At 39.1% G+C, this 21,450-nt stretch overlaps 1 protein-coding gene across 5 annotated transcripts in view; it reads right to left on the bottom strand.

Annotated features, from left to right (window-relative positions):
• Window positions 1-21,450, bottom strand: part of BABAM2 (BRISC and BRCA1 A complex member 2) — a 449,656-nt gene that overhangs the window by 184,668 nt on the left and 243,538 nt on the right. The window lies entirely within an intron of this gene.

Here is a 21,450-nt window from a genome sequence, read left to right as displayed (position 1 = left end):
TGTTTAATCTGGCACTTTAAGGTCTTCAGTTTTAAGACACTTGAGAAGCAGAAAGTATCATTATGTTAATTACTATTATTATAAGGCTCCAGAGCTTAGGTGAGCTATATGCTAATGTCTAATGTACTCGGTAGTGATCTATGACCCAGGAAGGTGATTTCCAAGCATTACATGTCAGCCTGTTGTCCTTGTGTAACTCCAAAGAGCCACATAGAATAGGCAGAAGCAGGCACAGTGACTTGGGCTTTGCTAATATTGCTGGAGTCTAACTTTCTTTGCAACTCTGCTAAATACTAAGAAAAATGTGACCCTACTCTTTCCCCTAAGGGTATTATTTACAGAATTCAAATCAAAGATAGACTGCACAAAGGCCAAAAATTCAATCGTGCATATCCTGGAGAAAATTAGGTAGTAACTCCTAAATAAATAAGTACTTAGTTAACTTCAAGACAAACCTTCTTAAAGTTTAGTGTGTGTTCAACTACCTATGAAGCTGGTGAAAATGCAGATTTCTGAGCCCCTAAAATTCTGATTTGGTAGGTCTGGCATGGGTTCAAGGAGCCTACCCTGTTAACAAGTTCCCAAGGCCAATGCAGGTGGTCCACTGACAACATTCTTGAGAAGCACTGCTTTGGGGTTCCAGAAAGCCAGCTAATAAAATAGCAAAATTCTGATTTGACACATTCAACAAAGATTTAGAGGTCTCAAAGACAGCAATACCAAGTGTAATGTACCACAGTTTCTATTAAACAGCAATTTAAGAGGCTAAGATTTAGACCACTAATTCCAAAGTTTTGACCAAAGACAAGTTGAATTGAGAAAATGTTTCAAAAATGCAATGTTCAAGAAATCTATATATATATGAACAAAATAAGGAAGAAGAAAAGACTTTAGATAGCAAAAGTGGTTGTTATACATTTTGTATTTTCAAATACACCAACTAGCAGCTTAGAAAACAGATGTGGCAAACAATGGGCCAATTTAATGCCTATTAAGTAAAATATATAAGCAAAAGTAAGTCATTTATGAATAAGTCTCTGTAAGGAGGAATATTCAAGGAACAGGATCCGAAATCCTAATATGTCTTTGCATTCTTAAACGCTAAAGTCATGGGGAAGAAAAAAAACAACTCCAAGTGAAATGCTATGAGGTGTTAATGTATCAAAGTGTTACTCATCAAGAATAACACACAAAACTGCTCAAGTGATTACCACAGGGTTTTATTACAAAGACAAATAGGGATACGAGAGACATAGCTGAATGAAGACGATGGCTTTGCAGAACAACAGAAGAATCATCTGCCTACCTCCCAGCCCCCAACTAAATGAATGACTGAACCATTGGCAAGAAATAGTATATAAACTTTATATAAAACCCCTAGTATAATCACCAGCCAAATGAATGGGATCTGTACTTAGGGCTCAATGCCTAGCAGATGATGACCATCCTTTAAGATTCAGTTCAAATCACATCTCTTCTGTGAAGCCTTCCCTTCCTTAACTCAGCAAGATAAATTTACTAGTGACTACAATATTGGCTTTGGTATTCAGGTATTGTCCTATTTTTATAAACCAAAATACCAGTATTTCTGTTGGTATAGTAGCATGATTTCAGAGTGGGTAAGCAGCTTCATTCATCCGGGTCGCTCTCCAGTTCATCTCCTGTGCCCTTTCCTGACCCCAGACACCTTCACAGTAAACCTGTGAAGAATCCCAGCTCCTGCTTCCCATCATCAGCTCCTGCAATTTCCCCTCCCTGTGCCAAACCCAAAAAAGGCTGAGGCTAGACTTGGAGGAGGAGAAAGATCCCTTGAAGTTGAAGGAACTCATCCCTGGGAAAGGGTTGGCCTAGAGAGAAACCAAAGCTGGTATTGAGGCCACCAGCAAGAGCTGAGAAGCTGCCAGAGGTAGCAGTGGCCCTGAAAACTCTACAGTCCTGTTGCATCTAGTGTGGAAATTCTGGGAGGCCCAGGGCAGAGGGACTGTGGTCAAAGCTCTTAAGAGGCACATGGCTCTTCACTCTCAACTGTTTAAGGCAAGAGTTTGAAACCGTGAAGAGATGGATTGCTAAATTTCAGATGTGGCTCTTTGGAGAACAGAGAAGTGGTGCTATAGACAGACTGTTACAGCTTAAAGGCCTCAGGAAAGCATCCCCATGCAGAGTTTATCCTTACATATTCTAACATGACAGATTTAAATCATTCTTTGAAATAAAAACAGCCCCCGGCAAGACTAGGTTTATCGCTTATTCATAGTGCCATGTAAATGATTCAGTCATCACCCCATGCAAACCTGCCCACCCTCTGGTGAGGTGTCAATGCTCACGAAAAGTGGGGAAAATCTGTGTGTGAAGGCAAAGACAACAGATACCAAAAGGGGTCTGTTGTCTCAAGAAAGACCTGGAAACTCTCCTTCTCAAGAAAAGATTTGAACTGAATTTTCTTTTCTTTCTTTTTTTTTTTTTGACTTTTAAATTTATTTTTTTTTTTTTTTTTTTTTTTTTTTTTTTTTTTTTTTTTTTTTATTGTACTTTAAGCTCTGGGGTATATGTGCACATCCTGACATCCTGCAGGACTGTTGCACAGGTACACACATGCCATGGTGGTTTGCTGTCTCCATCCCCCCACCGCCTACATCAGGCATTTCTCCCAGTATTATCCCTCCCCAACCCAGAGATAAATAAGTAGCAAATAATAAAAATTTTAATTTTAAGAAAGGGATCAAATATTATCAAACTATTTCTAACTATCTTGGTCTAATTTATAGTTATTCTCATGTTTATAAGTATTATTAATTAGTTTTAACTCACTACTGAAGAATTATTGCAGAAAAATTTAGCTGTAGAGAGGAAAGGATGCCTTTTTCCTTTTCTTTTTTTTAAGATGGAGTTTTGCTCTTGTCACCCAGGCTGGAGTGCAATGGTGTGATCTCAGCTCACTGCAACCTCTGCCTCCTGGTTGATCTCAAGCGATTCTCCGGCGTTAGCCTTCTGAGCAGCTGGGATTACAGGTGCCTGCCACCATACCCAGCCAGTTTTTTGTGTTTTTTAGTAGAGACAGGGTTTCATCATGTTGGTCAGGCTGCTCTTGAACTCCTGACCTCAGGTGATCCACCTGTCTCAGCCTCCCAAAGTGCTGGGATTACCCGCATAAGCCACCGCACCCAGCCTCGTTTGTTCTTTTTTCCTGGGTACTCAGCGGCTCAAGAGGAGCTGGTCTGGCTGGAGCGTGTAGGTATAAAGCAGGTAGTACAAGTCATCTTGAGTCAGCAAAGAGAGCTGCATGTGTAGTGTCTGAGAAATTAAAAACCTCATATATGTTTACTTTAGAATCTACAGAGTAAAGTCAAAAATCATAAGTATCATTAAAGATCCTCAGTGCACTTCACCCATCATTAACTACTATCGATAACCATCTTACCCACAAATCTGATTAGAACACCGCCTTCTGACCTCTTAATTTCCTTAAGAGTCAGAGCTGAGGGAGCTATTACTCTAGGTTCCCTATCAAACTATCATTGGCAAGGACATTGAGTAGTGAGAAGCTTTTCATCATTCTCACATTGTGTGTTTTTTAAAATTTTTTTAATAAATACATTTCTTTAAAGATAGGGAATGAAACTGCAGTTGCTGGGAGGGTCATCCAGTTCACTTCTCATGTTTTACAAGTGGAGGAACCCAATGAAAGGAGATGACTTACCAGCCTCCGGTCACTTGGCTAGAGTGAGAAGGAGAAACCAGGGCCAGAACACAGAACTCCTGACTTCACTGGCTGGTGCTCTTCCCTGCTCTCACTGTCTTTCCAAGAAAGAAGCACAGCTCTTCCCAAGCAGCTTTCTAACTGCTTGGGAGAGGTTGATGTCTATGAACTGGTCCTCCTTCAAGAGCCACTAAAATACTTACAGAATGCCCCATTTAGTTTATCCTAGTTCCACTTAGTTACAAGTTCAAACTTCTATCAGAACATGTGTCAACCATTCCATGATCTTTAGAAGAAAGACATGGGAGTAAATTCTCTCCTTTCTGGCTGTTGTCAGGAAAAGGAGATGGCAGTACTCCAACTTTCCCCCTCCCCACTGTATCACCAGGTACCCAAGGCATTTTTTTCTTTGTTACTGTAAGATACCCTGCAAAGGGCAAGAGGAAGCCATGTGGGACAGCAGACAGAACGTGAGACTTGGAATCAGAGAAGGCTAGATTGTAATATTCCCTCTACTTTTCACTTGCAGGGTAGTTTGTGCAAACTACAGACAGACTAAGCTTGTCTGAACTAGAGTTCCGTTACTTCTAAAATGTAAAACATCACCTACTCCACAGTGTCTTGGTAAGGATGAAATGAGATTCCATATGTAAAGCATCTAGTACGGTGTCTGGTTCACATAAGCTCCTCAAAGAAATTATTCTCCTTCTCCCTTCTTCTGCTGTTATAGTTAAGATTTGAGACAAGTAATTTAACCAGTTAGCCTCTCCTATATAATGGAAGATAATATATACTTATGAAGAAAAGATACTATATAAAATAAAATATGATTATTAGCCACCAAGATGAATACCTAGGGGCATTAATTCACTTTATAAAATATGCAAAGGTACCAATTCACAAAGAAATACACTACGGCAGGAGCTTGTCCCAAGATGCCAATTTGCTGAAGTGAGAGGTACATGCTAGGGCCAAAGTGCCAGGTACACTGACTAAAGCAGCCAGAGAGGGACGGCTACTTCCCTAGTAGAGAAGTTCAGCACTGAGTAAAAATCCAAAGACAGCTAACAACCACCTGTCAAAGAATAAGCAGAGCTAAAGGAAGTGGCAACCGGACGGAAGTGATACGGTGGAAACAGCATAGGAAAACTGGGCCCTGGAAACCCTGTGTTCTACCTCCTGATCTGCTGGAAGTGGATGTGAGAGTTTGTCAAGTCCTTTAAGATGTCTGAGTATTCACTTTAACTGGTAAACTGAGATGACAATGCCTGCCCTATCTAGCTGACAAAGATAATGTGCCTTGTAAAGTAGAAAGCACAGTATAAATGTAAAGTTAGATCGCTGTGATTATGCAAACATAAAGATAGGAAATAAAAGACTAAACTAAGGAAGTCCCAAAGGGTGATGACACGACGGGACAATGAAAGCCATCACTCTGATTAGGACGCCAAGTCAAGGTTCCAAGGAAGTAACACCGAGGAGCTGAGTCTTCATACCCAGCATTCAGTGTGTAGAATACAATCCATTATACCAAGGGAACAGGGCAGTGCTGGTTATAAACAGGCACAAGACCTCATATATATTTACTTTAGAACCTACAGAGGAAAATCAAAAATCATAAGCATCATTAAAGATCCTCGGTGCCCTTCATCCATCATTAACTACTATCAATAACCATCTTACCCACAAATCTGATTAGAACACTGCCTTATGGCCTCTTAATTCCCTTAAAAGGGTCAAAATTAAAGAAATTAAAAGAATAAGATTATATTTAAAAAATACAATCAAAATACTACAATAATAATTGCCATTACCATTTCCATTCCTTGTCTTTGGAACAGTACAATGGGCTTAGCATTCTCTCTTAACTGTGATGAGTGACATTATATAACAGGAAAATACCTTGTTATTAATAAAGAACTTAAATCATGGGACCATAAACTTTTGTGGACAGGCCCCACACCCACTTTGGGCTGGTCGGCTTTTCCTGCATGACACTGGGTCCAGACTACTTAGATGATCATTTATTGCAATGACATTTGAAAACACGAGGAACAAAAGCAAGCGCTTCGTGTGCACTGTGCTCACTCTGGCTCCAGCTCTCCTGGCTCTGGGATGTGGACTGTGATCATAAGCCAGGAGGGAAAATTGCTTAGTGCTGTTCCAGGTAATAATCCAGAAGTGAGTGACCGCGCAGCTGTTGTTTGCCCACCACGTCTATGTTACAGAGAGAAGATCTCACTTGACTTTCTGGGCCTGCTGGTATATATACTGGGTGAACTTTTTGGGCCTCCTGGTATATATACTGGGTGAACTGAGCAGGTCCAATCTGCTGTGGCTGGATCACCACTAGCTCCTGGCCCATCCTCCAACAAGGCAAGCGGCCCAACTGACAGCTACAAAAAAGAATGAAAAAGGGTTTGGTTCTGTTCCCCAAAATGTGGTTATGCATGTGGCAGGCACTATGGCTTGATGGACTCCTTCAGTACTTCCAGTTTCCTTGGTAACCCAACTATGTACTAAATGGTTTCCATGGCAAAACACGTTCCGGAGTCCAAATAACCATCCTACACACACAATTTGGAATGTAACTTATTAGTGGGGGGCTGCCCGCACTTGAAAAAATAAGTACGCTTAATAAACAGTCCTGGTAACCTTATTGTGGCACCAAAGCACATGCCTCTGTGGAGCCCATTCAAAGGGCATTGTATCAGGGAAGGGACCAGGGAACGGAAGAGCCAAACCTCAAGTGTGCCAGGCTGAGCGACGCAATACTGTTTCTGCAGTACCCAGTATTCCAAGAGATGAGATCTTGATCTGAAAGTAATGGGCCAGACAACCACAGAATAAGAGTAAAATATTTCTGGTATTCTTAGAATCTCTTCAAAGAACAGAAATAAGATTTTCAACCTTGAACAAGGTGTTCAGTTTACAGTCTGGAACTCAAAGCGAAAGAAGGTGCTACCTTCTTTTTCAATTGGGGTGATAATACCCCATTAGGGGGTGTATGAAATGTAAGGAGGTATATTAAGCAGTCTCAATCCCTGAGGGGTCATTCATCCAGCAGGCAAGAACCATGGATGCCAAATGTCCTAGACTGCACTGGACCAAATCACAAAACAAAATGAGTATAACATCCACGTTGAGACATGTGTCCTATTATTGAAAGAATTTTCTAAACGGAAAAATTATAAAATTTTAAATGTATTTCTTGTTACTTGTCCTTTCTTCTTTAAAACAAAAAATAAAGTTGGGGGGGAGTTCTATCACAAAGATGTGAACTTAAGCAAACGATGTAAGAGAACGTTAAAAATGAGTTGTCAAAATGAAGAAGGAAGCAACTTGACTTTCTAAGACAGGACAGCACAGTATGAACAGAGGCTCCATTCTTGGGCTTGGGAGAGTAAACCTATCATGGCGCCTACTGTAACCTTAGAGTTCAGAACCTTGTGGCCCAAAGTCAGGAACTACGCAGGCCTCCTTTTCACTCTGCAACTAACCTAGATTTTCTGACTTACATGCCAGTAGTTAGTGATTATATAGAGGGCAGTCATTAAGTGCAAAAATCCATCATGACAGATCTCCAGAAAGGCTACTGAATTTTAGGTTGGGGACAGGCAGATCCTCCAGGCCCTACTCTGTTCTGCTCCTAGTCTAATTTCAGGTTTAGGACCATCTCCTGTATTCAGAAAACTTCCTTAATTCCAGTACTCCCTTCAGGGGCCCTGAACACCTTTAAATCTGAACTGAACTGAAAAGTCCCATGTTAGTTTTTTTTTTTTTTTTAAATTCCTAGAAATAGCTGAAAATGTTATACATGAGAGTTTTACAGATTAAGATCCAAGTCAGGATTAGAACGGATTCACTAGGAGGCTGAAGACCCCCTAGGCCTCCAGTTCTGAACAAAAGCCCAGTTTGGCCTTAAGATCCAAGAGACTGAGCAACATCCAGAGTCACTCAATAGTTCCAGCCACTCAGCATTTTATGGTGGCCTCACTGATGATACATCTTTTCATACTTTATTCGCCACTCATATTTCCTTGTCTGTGAAACATGTTCATGGTTTTTTGCTCATTTTCTATCAGATTCTTTGCCATTTTCTTAATTTTAAAGAGTTCTTTATTTTGGATATGAATCCTGTACCAATTATTTTAGGTTTATAATTTGTATTTTTAAATGAAATGAGACTAAGAATTGGCAATTTCGATCTTCTATCAGGGACATAAATGATCTAATGCAGAAAATGCTGAATATGCACATGAAAAAACTTTAAAGTATGATGAGGGTGGGAAGTGGACAAGAATTCTAACCAAGATAGTGTGTAGAGGCCAGAGATGCTGCTAAACATCCCTCAGTGAATAGGAGAGCCCCTCAACAAAGAAGAATTATCTAGTCCAAAATAGTCAATAGTGCTGAAGTTGAGAACCCATGTGGTAGATAAGGCAGATTACAGCATAGTACTTCAGACAACTACCAAATGTTCAGCAGTACTGCAAACAATAACATTCATTCCACTGGAATGTAGAATGGAGGTTCCATCGAAAAGAGCATATGTCATTAATAACTTTGTAAATATCTAGTAAATTTCTTCCAAGCTAATCACTTTAATTTTTTAAAACAAGTAATACTAATTAAACAAGTTTTTAAAACAAGTAATTCTAATTTTCTCATTAAAATGCCTAGATTCACCCCCCTTTCCCCCAATTAAAACATTATCAATAGGTCTTCCCTTTGACCTCTACCGTTAATTCTGTCAGAGTCAAACTGCTTAGATTCAAATGGTGGTACCACCACTTGCTAGATATGTGACTCAGGCAAATTTATGACTGTTTTGTCATCTATAAAATGGGGGCAATAGTGGCAAACGACCTCACAGGGTTGTTGAGAGAACTGAATGAGCAACCAGGAATAGTGCGCTTAACACATGTGACATGAGTGTTCATTGGTATTAGCCATTAGTAGTATCCAGCATCCGTACCCACATCCACATACATAGATTTTCCTATAGAAATAGTCACTATGGCTTAGACGTTTAGATTTTTCATTTTAATTGTATATATTTAAGGTATACAACATGATGTTTTTGATAAACATACACATCGTAAAATGATTACTATAGTAAAACAATATATTCATCACCTTCCACAGTTACTTTTGTGTTTGTGTGGCTAAAAGCACCTAAAATCCACTCTCTTAGCAAATTTTCAGTACACAATATAACATTATGAACTATAGTTCTCATGCTGTATATCCCATCTCTACATTTATTCATCCTGTATAACTGCAAGTTTGTATTCTCTGACCTACTTCTCCCTATTTCCTACTTCTTCCCTGCCCCGGTAACCACTGTTGTACTCTCTGTTTCTATGTATTTGACATTTTGTTTAGATTCCACATATAAGTGAGATCGTGCAGTATTTTTCTTTCTATGTCTAGCTTATTTCACTTAGCATAATGTCTTCCAGGTTCATCCACATTTCCTTTATTAAGGCTGAATACTAGTTCATTGTGATATATACATTTATTTCTTTACCCATTCATCTGTCAACGGACAATTAGGTTGTTTCCCTACTGACAACCATTTCAGTTGCTGCCACCATTTTCACTCTTAACATTAAATTACAGGGCCAAATCTATCTAGACTTTTAAGAAAGAGTTTGAAAAAAGTAAATGAACAGTCACTGGTGAACAACTCTAACAGAGTGGAAATAATAAAGATCAATCACCAAAATATCTATCTACACACAAACATTCTGAAGGGTTTTCATACTGAATGAACACAAAAATCTAAAAATTTTAAAATATCATGCTCCGTAATCTGTTTTTTTCAAGGAATAATATATGATGATATTATAGTTAATGAATCCTTAAAAGCTCTCAAAATAATTTTCTTTAGCTTTAAAACACATTAAATTGGTTGTGCTAAGCTCTGACAAAGTTAAAGTTAGGAAAAAAGTACTAGGTCAGAGGAGGAAATGAAAACATGGAAGTGTTATCACCATTTGGTCATAAACTCCTTTTCTCAGAGAAACATGGCTATAAAAATCTGTTCCAGGATAAAAACTTGGCACAAAGCAACTCAATCTGACATCATACTTTTTAAAGATTGGGGTGGAGTAGGGAAGGGAGGGATTAAAAAGTGAGAGGGAAAGTTCTTTGCATTTAGGAAAAAAAAAAAGGTTGTCAGTAAAGTAAATTTTCCACTGATATGTATAACTTCTTCAAATTAATGGTTTGGTTCAGCTGAAATTTGCCAAGGTAGATTTCAGGCTTTTTCCAAAATGACCTCTATTTTGTTAAAGCTGTCTATAAAAGATAATGTTCACAGACAGGAGGTTCATTCCCTGTTATGGTCCTGTTTACAATATTATGTTAACCCATTATTTGTTTTGTTTGAAACTTAAGGCTTCCCCATTAATTAAGTCATTAGTGTTCCTAGTGAAAGACAGCGTGTCTGAATTTTAACAAGTCTAGAAAAACTCCAATATGATCATTAGTCCTTATATTATGGGACTCCAATCAGACATACCAGCATCAAATTATATGCTCTTTAATAAAACTTCACACAGTAAAATCTGAAAACATTGATGTTAGGTCTTTCCTCCAACAACAACAGTGTAAAGAGTTCCACTTTATATATGAATTTTACACATTAAGAGCCTTAGTCACTACCTACTTACACCAAACTTGTAATCAAGAACCATATCATTACTTTAGATACTAAATAATTACCCTTTGAAACCATGCTGTGGACATAATATAACATATACCTTTTACAGGAAAGATGAAGCAGAACAACTTTATTTTAAAAACCGACCTGACATACTCCCCATCCACATCGATATTCTGCCCTGAAAACTAAGTAAATGATACTTGATTAATACAACAGACCAATTCATTGATCATTGTCTACACAGAAACATACTGATATGAGAAAATTGTGGAAAATCTGAGAGCCAGGGACTGTGGAAGAACCAGTGCTCTGAACAACATGAGCTTAAAGAGTTCACGGTCCTAATATAAGAGGAAGGCACCAAAGTGTTGGTTTCAATACTCTAGAGCCGATTCCTTCTTCTATCCTCACCATGAACTAAATTAGGAAACCTAAGTGTTTATGTGTGGTGGGGAGGCAACAGAATAGGAGAGATGTTCATGAATTTCTCATTCTGTTATAATAGGGGTAAAAACTGCTTCTAACATCATAAGTATGTTAGCTATTAGAGCAAGAAAAAAGTTAAAAGTGTGCTCTTACTTAAGCAAATATCAATATATGAACAATAGAATTCTTAGAAAAATGACCATTTATTACACATCCTTTATAACAAATGTTCCCAATCTGTTGGCTTCATGGCATCTTGGGGCTTTAAGGTTGCCAGAACAAGTTTACTGAACTATTACACACCAAGCATTATTTGAAGACTGAATAAATGCTGTGTGTGTGTGTTACACACATATACATATGGGTATATGTTATGAACTGAATGTTTGCACCCCCCAAATTCACATATTGAAGTCCTAACCCCCAATGTGATAGTACTAGGAGGTGGGGCCTTTGGAAGGTAATTAGGTTTAGATAAGGTCATGAGAGTAGAGTCCCCATGATGGGATTAGTACTTTTATAGGAAAAAGAAGAGATATGAGTGAAAGGCTCATTTTTCTTCAGTGTAAGAGGTATGAGTGAGGCTTCCACTCTACTGTATGAGGATACAGCAAGAAAGTGGCCATTTGCAAGCTAGGAAGAGGGTCATCACCAGACATCAAATAAATATACTAGCATCTTGATCTGGAACTTTTTTATTTTTATTTTTTTTGAGACAGAGTTTCGCTCTCGTTGCCCAGGCTGGAGTGCAGTGCAATCCTGGCTCATTGCAACCTCCGTCTTCGGGTTTCAAGCGATTCTCCTGACTCAGCCTCCCCAGTGGCTGGGATTACAGGCACGTGCCACCATGCCTGACTAATTTTTGTTTTTAGTAGAGATGGGGTTTCACCATGTTGGCCAGGCTTTTCTTGAACTCCTGACCTCATGATCTGCCTGCTTCGGCCTCCCAAGTGCTTGGATTACACGTGTGAGCCACCACGCCTAGCTGATCTGGACCTTTTTAGCAACCACATTGTGAGAAATAAAATTCTACCATTTAAGCTATCCAGGCTATGGTATTTTGTTATGGCAGGCCAAACTAAGACAATGCATACATATATGTATACACACATACGTTAACTACATATATCATTTATACACACGTGTCACAAGTGTATATATGCTCACATATGCACAGCACATACATAATATGTGCATATATGTATTCATCTTTCAAATATATACTCATACTGTTGTGATTAAAAAATACATGTATATTTAAAAGGCATTTTGAATTCATTTATTAATATGAAATGCTAAAAGTATTACTTCTAACTCTAAAAATCTATGAAATGTTTTTTTTTTATTTTTTACCCATAGTAAAATTCACTCTTTGTGATATACATTTCTATGGGTTTTGACAAATGTGCAGAGTTGTATATTCACCGTGACAGCAGAGAATAATTCCCCATTCTAAAAAAAACTGCCTTGTGCTGCCTCTGTAGTCAAGCCTGCCTCCCATCCCCTTATAAAAGGTTTTGACATTAAGAAAAGGTCCTTATACTTGGAAGATATTGGAATAATGGTCTCAGAGTGTTGATAACCATCTGCTTTATAACCTGAAGCTACCTTTTTTAGACATTGGTTTCTACTTCCATGAAGTGTTTGACATAAAGGATTGAAGGGGAAAGTCACTGGAACAACAGCATAGGAGGAATTAAAGACTTAAGAGTTCAGACTTTAAGACAGTACAAAGAAATAAATGCTAGGACTTGATGACCGAAGACATATAGGTAGGAAAAAAAAATAATATGCCTGAGAGATACAGGAAAAGCACTGAGTTGGATAAAGCTGATGAGTGATCATTTACGAGGAAAAGTCATAAACTCTGTTTTTAAAAGAGAATGATAGCTCAGATCTGTGTTTTAAGAAGGTCACTCTGTCTGTAATGTGGCAATTAGACTGAAGTGGGGAAAAAGGAGATGCAGGGAGACCAGTCAATAGTCCTGTTGAGAGATGTCAGTAGCTCAGGTAAGTTATCTCAAAGGATAGAAGTTTGTTATAAAACCATGAGAAGTAAAGAAAAACAGGGAAGTGTTTCAACAGCTACACAGCTAGAATATCTCTAGAATGTCTTTGAGATCACATCTGCAATCCCAGTCAATTAGTGAATCCTTGTAGAAAACTGGAATCATCAAAACACAATTCAGAAAGACATCTAGAAATATGGCTAACTGGATAATCTAGAGTTCTCTTGCTACAAAGCGCTAGGTGTTGATTTTTTTTTTTTTTTTGAGATGGAGTCCCGCTCTGTCGCCAGGCTGGAGTACAGTGGGGCAATCTCGGCTCAATGAAACCTCTGCCTCCCAGGTCCAAGCAATTCTCCTGCCTCAGCCTTCTGAGTAGCTGGGACTACAAACATGCACCAACACGCCCAGCTAATTTCTGTATTTTTAGCAGAGACGGGGTTTCACCATGTTGGCCAGGATGGTCTCAATCTCTTGACCTCATGATCTGCTGTCCCTGGCCTCCCAAAGTGCTGGAATTACAGGCGTGAGCCACCGCTCCTGTCTGAATAAAAATTTTAAACATAGTTACACTTCCCCTAAATTAAGAAGAATTCCCAAGACTACCTATCCCTGGTCCTACTACCTATGGCTCTGGTATCTGGGACACATGGCCCACAGCAGGCTGTGAGTGTGGTGGGCACTGAGGCTTCTCGAAGAGGACAACATTGTATGCAGTTTTTCCTGCATGGTCTGTCCTGCAAAAAGGCATAAGGCTGTTGAAACAAGGAAGTGACATGGATCAAGTTCTGTTTTATTAAGATTAATCTAGCAAAGAATAAGATACCTAGAGGCTTGAAACAGGCTGGGGCAAGGGTGAGGGGATGAACATGAGAGATGACATGCAAGCAAAATTAACTGGCATTTGATTAGATATGGGAAGCAATAGCAAGAGGTCAAAAGTAGGGTGCCTAGGTTTCATGGCTAGGGCCATTAGAAGGAGGGTAAAGCCATTAATGAAAATAAAGAACATGGGAGAACTGGAGATTTGGGGAATGGGAAGACAGGAAGTGTTACATGATAATTTACACTTTAAATATTAGATATGAAGACAGAGTGACTATTCTAGTTTGAGACAATATGGAAGACATTAAAAATGCAGACGTGAAATGTAGAACATATATCCTTAAATGAGGTTTATGAATTGGCTTTAGGGGAAGGTGTGCTATTCTCCAAACTATATTTAAACTTTTTATCCCTACATATTTTTCTGGGGTGAAGTCTATGATTCTCACTAGATTTTCAAAGAGGTCTGTATCAATCTGCTATTTCTTTAAACACAATGTGTCAACTTTGGATACTTTTAATCTCTGGTGTTTTACAGTTTATTATGGTATGTCTAGGTGTCAATTTCTTTTTATTTGGCCTGTTTGAGATTCATTGTGCTTTCTCAATCTGAGGGTTGATATCTTTCATCAGTTCTGAGACTTCCTGAGGGCATTTTGCCTTCCACTTTCTGATTTCTTTGCTCAATGTTTTTGTTAACTACCACTTTGCATCTCAGACCTTCCACTGAGGAATGTTCCCCTACTTGTGAATAAATATAAATGAACAGCAACTGCATAAAACAGTAATGATCGGTGTGAAGAGCGTTGCTGTTAAGAAATAGTGTTAAACTGGAAATCATGAATTTCTCATCTTCATGGCAGAAAAAAAAAATCTGCACAAAACCCTTGAGATGTTTTGCAGAAAGGTGTTAGGCCTGATTTTTTTAAATTAAGATATAGTATATCTTACAGCTTTACACTAATTATTATGCTATGGAGAGGAGTATAGCATTTAAGAGAAATAAGGCACAGAACTTCCCTAAGACTCAAAATAAATTTAAGACAGAACTTAAGGGTCAAACAAGTTTAAGAAACATATACCAGTGAGATTTGAGTTATCACAGATTTATATACATCTTCTTTCTAAATGTGTATTTTCTGCCTAAAAAGGAAGCTAGATAAAAACACTGAGATATCACTAACTTAAGTGGCTAGGGAGGTGGGAGTTCTACACCAGAATGTTTCCAAAAATATGGTATTTTAGGGCTGATTGATTTTCTCCCCCAACTAAATTCTGTTCTGGTTCTTTTTTGTAATATTTCAAAGTAAAGGCTGAGCTCTTGATCTTTTGGGAGGCCTAGGCAAGACAAAAGGCCAAACTCACTAATGAAAACTTGCTGAACTTACTTTTCAGAATTCCATTCTAAGTCACGAAGAACCCTTTTGGCCCTCCTCCCAGACTAGTAAAACGAACATCTCAAGTCCCTAGAGGATAAGACAGCTCTCTCTATCAAAACCAAACACGTATCTTCTCCTGATAGCTGGCTCTCTTAGCAGACTCAGGACCGTATATTTATCAAAGGAGAAAAGAAAAAACTCTCCAGGAGCATAATATTTATTATAGGATTATCTCAGTGACTCAAGTAAACACAAGTAAGGCTAAATTAAACCCTGTTTACTATTAAGTCCTATTACTTAAATCCTGACACGAAATCAGCCTAAGAGATCTGGAAGGTCTCTTTTTTGAGATGAATGATGTGGATTTTTTTTTTTTTTAAGGCAAGAATTTTTTTCTTTAAAATTTATCTGTGCTAGTTATACAATTTTTCTAATTGTTCTAAAAATCTTTTAAGCATCTAAAATGAAAATTTTCCATTCTGTTATCAAATTTAGTGGTAAATAAAATCACATATACCAATATATTGAATATACTGAAATTGCTTATTGTTTTAAAAAATGTATTTGATCCTATTTATCTGAACTTAAAATCCTTACTCATAATTTTAAGTAGTATTATTTTAATTTTCAGTTCCCCACACCCTTTCCCTAAGTCCTTTATCCAAGTTTCACTTTATCCCAGTCCTTGTAGATCCCAGGCTATCCAAATGTTCCAAGAGACCAGACCATGTTTGCTGCCAGGCATGTAGTGGGGTAAAGGTAGGGGAGGGGAGGCTGGAGACGCCAACAGGGCTACATTAGGTCACATAGGTCACAAGAGATCAAAGTCATATTCCATCTCCAGGATTTAGCTGATAAACCACGCTTATGAAATAGAGTTGCACCTATCAGAAACCTAAACAAGCGACCATAAAGGAAACTATCCTCCTGGCTACCCACAAAGCACAGCAACAAGAAACGACAGTGAAAACCCACTGCCTTAACATGCACATAGTGTCACAGCTTTCTGCCTCTCCAGCCAGGCCTGTTGATGGAGACTGTGGCTGAGCTTGCACAGGGGCCTGGGGAGGGCAGCTTGGCCAAAGATGGGCTATGGCTCACCATCCCTCAACTGATGGAAAAGAAGCCCAAACCTTACGGGGTTTAGAGTCCAGGGAGGCAATATGACAAAGGAGGCACATACACAGGAGAAAAGTGTGGTCCTACTGTGGAGGCAGGCAGTGGTGGTCAGAAAAAGTTCCATGGAGGAGGTGGTGATTGAGAAAATGCAAGAACATGGACAGAACTTTGACAGATACTGAGAGGGAGGTAAATAAATTGTTCTGGTCTAAGGAATAGCCTGAGCAAGGTATAGAGGTGAAAAAAACACAAAGTGTGTTCAGGAAATCACAAAATTATCAGTTTGACTGGACAACAGGATACACATAGAGTCCAGCCTGGGGTGAAAAAGTGAGCAGGACCTGTAATATGGACTCTGAATGCCAGATGGAAAGCTGTGCACTTACTTCACTTGGCAACAGAGAGGCACTGAATCTTCTGAGCAAGGACATTATAAGACTGGAATTTACTTCAGAAGACAGTGCCAGTTCCACATGGATAAACAGAAATGGGAAGAAACTAGAAATTAAGCGCCCCTCAGGAGCCATGGCAACTGAAAGACTGAACTAGTTAATGACATAGGAATGACAAGGCTCAGAGACTTGTGGAGAGTGGGTTTTTAGTACAAAACAACTGACTGGCTAAGAGGTGCATGAGGTATGGTCAATGCCTTTAAGATGTACCACCTGGGCATCAAGAAGACAAGAGTGTCATGAATAAACATAGGCTGTAAAGAAGAAACATTAGCTTATTGGGGTAATGATGAGTTTGGTTTTAGGCCCTTTGAATTTGAAATGTCAACCGAACACACAGATAGACATGCCCATCCAGTGGTTAAAAAAGCAGATCTGTAAGCAGAGGGAAACGCTGAGATTAGAAATGGGGATCTGTAGGTCATCCACCAACAGGCAATGCCACAAAAGGGTCTAGAGATATAATCACAGGAAGCACAATTTAGCATAATTTAATGGGTTGAAAAAATGAAGTAGAAGCAGTGAAAGAGACATGGAAGGATTTAAAAACTCCAAGTGATAGAATAAAAAAGCTGTATTATAAAACACGTGATAGACATACTATCATGAGGATCAGCTGGGACGGTAAAATAAAAAGCAGTTTAAATATTTTAAAGTACTAAACAAATACATATCTGTTATTGTTACAGTATTGCATATTTAATCTCTAGAAAAGCCAGTCTTTCCGTAATCTTCCAAAGCTCCCTCTCCACCAAGTCAAATGGAAATGTGATCTCCCACTCTCCTGAACTCTTATAGTACTTAATACATATTTTCTCAAGGAGCACTAACTAAGCATCAACCATGGGCAAGCACTACAGTAGGGCCTTTCTATTCTACCTCGCCACTTGGAGTACATGAAACTGAAACAGATTTATTCCTCTTCACTGAAGATGAAATGAAGCTCAAAAAGGTTAACTGAAGCCAAGCTTGCCAGCCAATAAGTGAAGGAACAGGGGACTTCTGATGCCATGTATTAAAATGCCTTTTCTATTAGACCACAAGTTGCAACTTGCCATATTTGTTCTTATACCCCTTACTATAAGGAAATTAAGGGAATGAGCTACATTTCATTTATACTGACAGCCTCTGGAGCACCCGGTAAATGGCCTCACACGTGGTCAATTCTCATTGAGTTTCTGTTGCCTGAGAGAACAAACATGCATGTTGCAGGTACACAGGCCTCACCAATAGTGAGCGTTTGTGGGCTGGTAAGTTTTGAGTACTCATTTCCAAGGCAGATGTAACTTAACAAAAAGTTCTAAAAACAAATTCTGTACTTGTGAAAGATGCCACCTGGTCCGCCTCAGGGCTGAAGTCCTCTTTTTATGCACCAAGTGGGAACAGCGCAGGGAATGAGGAAGCTGGTTGTCTTCAAGCCACTCCCACAAAGTGGCTCAAGCCAAGAAAAGGGCCCACACCTTTCAGAAAAGAGTGCTACGCAGACTCCTATGCCCATATAACCTTTGGTTTCACTACTACAACTGCCAACAGTCTGGGGAAGAGGGAAAGGTAGAGCATGTTTCACGCCGGCTCTGATGATGTAACCTTAAAACTCACAGCTTTTCTGCCAGGAAAAAAAAAGCAACTGGTTTAGAAACTATTTTTTCCCCTTTTCTAATATTGAACCAAAATTTAATTTGCATCACTGACTACTAGCTTTTTTTTTTTTTTGGTATAACTCACCAGGCCTTTTTTTTTTTTTTTTAAATGAACAGAACTTAGTGTCTAATTCAACTGATTGGTTTTGCTCCCTTGGAAAACAAATGTATAGGGCCAGAAATATGTTTATTTCATAAATGTCCCTTGTGCAAGAACACAAAAGTTCTTCTCAGAAACACTTACTCTGCAAGCCATAGAAATGCACAGTGGGGGACTGGGAAGAATATGCATCTAAGCAGCATAAGGGCAGTAGCCATGTGCGGCAGGGCTGCCAGAGACACCAGACAACTATTCCAGGACCCTGGGCAAACAGACTTCAGAGTGCAATCACATTTCAGAGCTTCATCAAATTAGAATACATTTGGGAATACATTAGAATACAATGAATCTGACAGACGTTCTCTATTGTCAGGAATGTCTAATTTGGAGTCTTTTTAGGGTATAACAAATTGATATCTTCTCCTACATAAGATAACAAGACCCAAAAGTAGCCTTTTTCTTTTCCTATTGCTGGGACTAATTAGTGTGAGTATAATATCTTTGCCTACTGCACCGACGAGCTGGAACAGAGAGACAGACTGGAATGGGGCTCCTTCCAGGCCCATATCTTTCTATGCCCATGGTGGAGGTGGTGGGAATGCAAGCCTTCTCTTGATAATTTTTACCCAGTGTGGATGGGGCTGTTGGTTTCCCCTGAGCCTCTCCCTGTCAAATGTACTGCATGGGGCTTGGGACTTCCTAGAAGAGCCATAGCAGAAGCCAAAAAGACTACAAACCTCAGCTAGGGCAAGAGTCTGACATCAGCTTTGGGCGGGACCACATGGGATGCTTTTCCCATGACTCCTGAAAGGACTCACCACATCTGAGTCTATAATCAATGCTTGGATAGCGAAGAGTTGACAAGGTAGTATAAAACACAAAAAACAAATGAGAGCTTAGCACAGTCCATTCTCAAAACCTATCCCATGACTATGGCCTTCCTGAAATGGCATTATGTCTGTTCTAAGCTATGAACTCTGGAAGAATTAACCAAAAGTATTAATAACTTTAGCAAATATCTAAGCCCTTACAGAAATCATACCCCAAGTTTACTTCTTTCATGTTCCTCTTTCTCTAAAATCTCATTTTGAAAACTTCTACTTAAAGATATAAGAACGTTTGGTATTTTGTTTTGGTATTATAGATATAGTTCTACCAAGTGAATTTGTATCAACCAGAAAAAGTATAAGACCTATCAGTGAGGCATTTTCCAATATTTTGGTGAGAACTACTTATTAACCTAGAAGACTGCCAATTAGGCGATCGATAACTGTGCATTGCATTTATGCAAGGCATTAAAGAAGACTTGTTCCTCACCTCAGTGAGTAGCTTGCAATTCAGCAAAATATTTTTAAAAATCCATATCAACAATTAACGCTATGGTGAGTAAATTATAATATAGATTATAATATTAATATAAATTCAGTGAGAGCTCCAGGGAAGGCTAGACTAATTGTCCTCAGGGAAAATGGTTGGTAGAGAGGCATCTAAATAAGGCCTTAGAAAAAGTATAGTATTTCAACAGGAAGAGGGGGTTAGGGAAAGGCCCTGTATGTGGAAGGAAGAGCTTTAGCAAAGGCACAGAGGCAAGAGTGCTGGCAATGTAAAAAAACTTCAAGTGCTCAGGTCTGGCTGAAGAAAACAGTATATGAGGGGAAGTAACAGAAAAATGATCTAGAACGATATGCTGTGGGGAGTTCTTAATATAAAGAGGGAGGAAAAACATGAGAAAGCTGGACTTCAGAGATAGGAAAAATTATTTTTAAAATATACCCTTCCCCAATCATTTCCCACACATCTTAGATTTTTAGAGTGAGAATATTTTATTAGCAAGTTTATCTGCAAATTAGGTGTAGTAACTTCCAAGAAAAACAACCTAGCTGCTGGAACAAACGCTTTTCTGAGCTGGCAAATTATTGCCTGCAGCTTAACTAATATATTCATATTACCCACATCTTGCAATTGTTACATTAACTCTTTTCTCATCACCAAAGCACCTTTGTAATTTAACTCATTAGTTACACAATGAGTGGCTATGCTAGAATTAGTACTTGCTCCCTTGTTTACCCATCCTCTCCTTTTCTGCCCCAACTCATCCCTGCTAAACACTCACTTGTTCTTCTCCTGTGAACTATAACAATAATAGTATTATTCATGGCTACTACTTGCTGAGTGTTTGCTATAGTGCCAGGCACTATGATTAATGCTTTATGAACAGTATTAATATAATCCTGAAAACAACACTATAAAATAGGTAACAAGCTCAGAGAAGTCATATTTTGTGCCAGCTGGTGAGTGGCAGGAACCAGGGTTAAACCAGATTTGTTTGACTCAACGCCCTTGCCTTATGCCGCGTCATTCTACTGCCTCTGGTACCCATTGATCACTTACTAATATGGGTCAGCATTTTCATTTAAAAAAATAATAAAACATTCGTTGGGCCAGGCACAGTGGCTCATGCCTGTAATCCCAGTACTTTGGGAGGCTGAGGCAGGTGGATTACCTGAAGTCAGGATTTTGAGACCAGCAGGGCTAACATGGCAAAACTCTGTATCTACTAAAAATAAAAGAAATTAGCCAAGTGTGGTGGCTTGTGCCTGTAGTTCCAGCTACTTGGGTGGCTAAAACCCAAGAATCACTTGAACCCAGAAGGTGGAGGTTGCAGTGAGCCAAGATTGTACCACTGCACCACAGTCTGGGTGACAGAGAGAGACTCCGTCCAAAAAAAAAAAAGAAAAAAAGAAAGATAAAACATTCTTTGGGAGGCTAAGGCAGGAGAATCACTTGAGCCCAGGAGTTCGAGACAGCCTGGGCAACATAGCGAGACCCTGTCTCTACAAAAATAAAAATAAAAATAAAAAAATTAGCCATGCATGGTGGCACCTGGAATCTTAGCCACTTGGGAGGGTGAGGTAGGATAATCACTTGAGCGCAGGAGGTTGAGGCTGCAGTGAGCCATAAGCAGGCCGCTACACTCCAGCCTAGGCGACAGAGTGAGACCCTGTCTCAAAACAAAAATTAAACATTCATTAAGTGCCTGCTACTGTAAAATCCTATTCTAGGCGCTGTGTCAGATACATAAATAAACAAGAGAATGCCTATAGATTACTGATGTTCATAAGCTCCTGTATTT

This window comes from Cebus imitator, unplaced genomic scaffold (genome assembly GCF_001604975.1).
Source record: "Cebus imitator isolate Cc_AM_T3 unplaced genomic scaffold, Cebus_imitator-1.0 Scaffold180, whole genome shotgun sequence".
Lineage (NCBI taxonomy): Eukaryota > Metazoa > Chordata > Mammalia > Primates > Cebidae > Cebus > Cebus imitator.
This window is presented reverse-complemented; position numbering and strand designations above follow the sequence as displayed.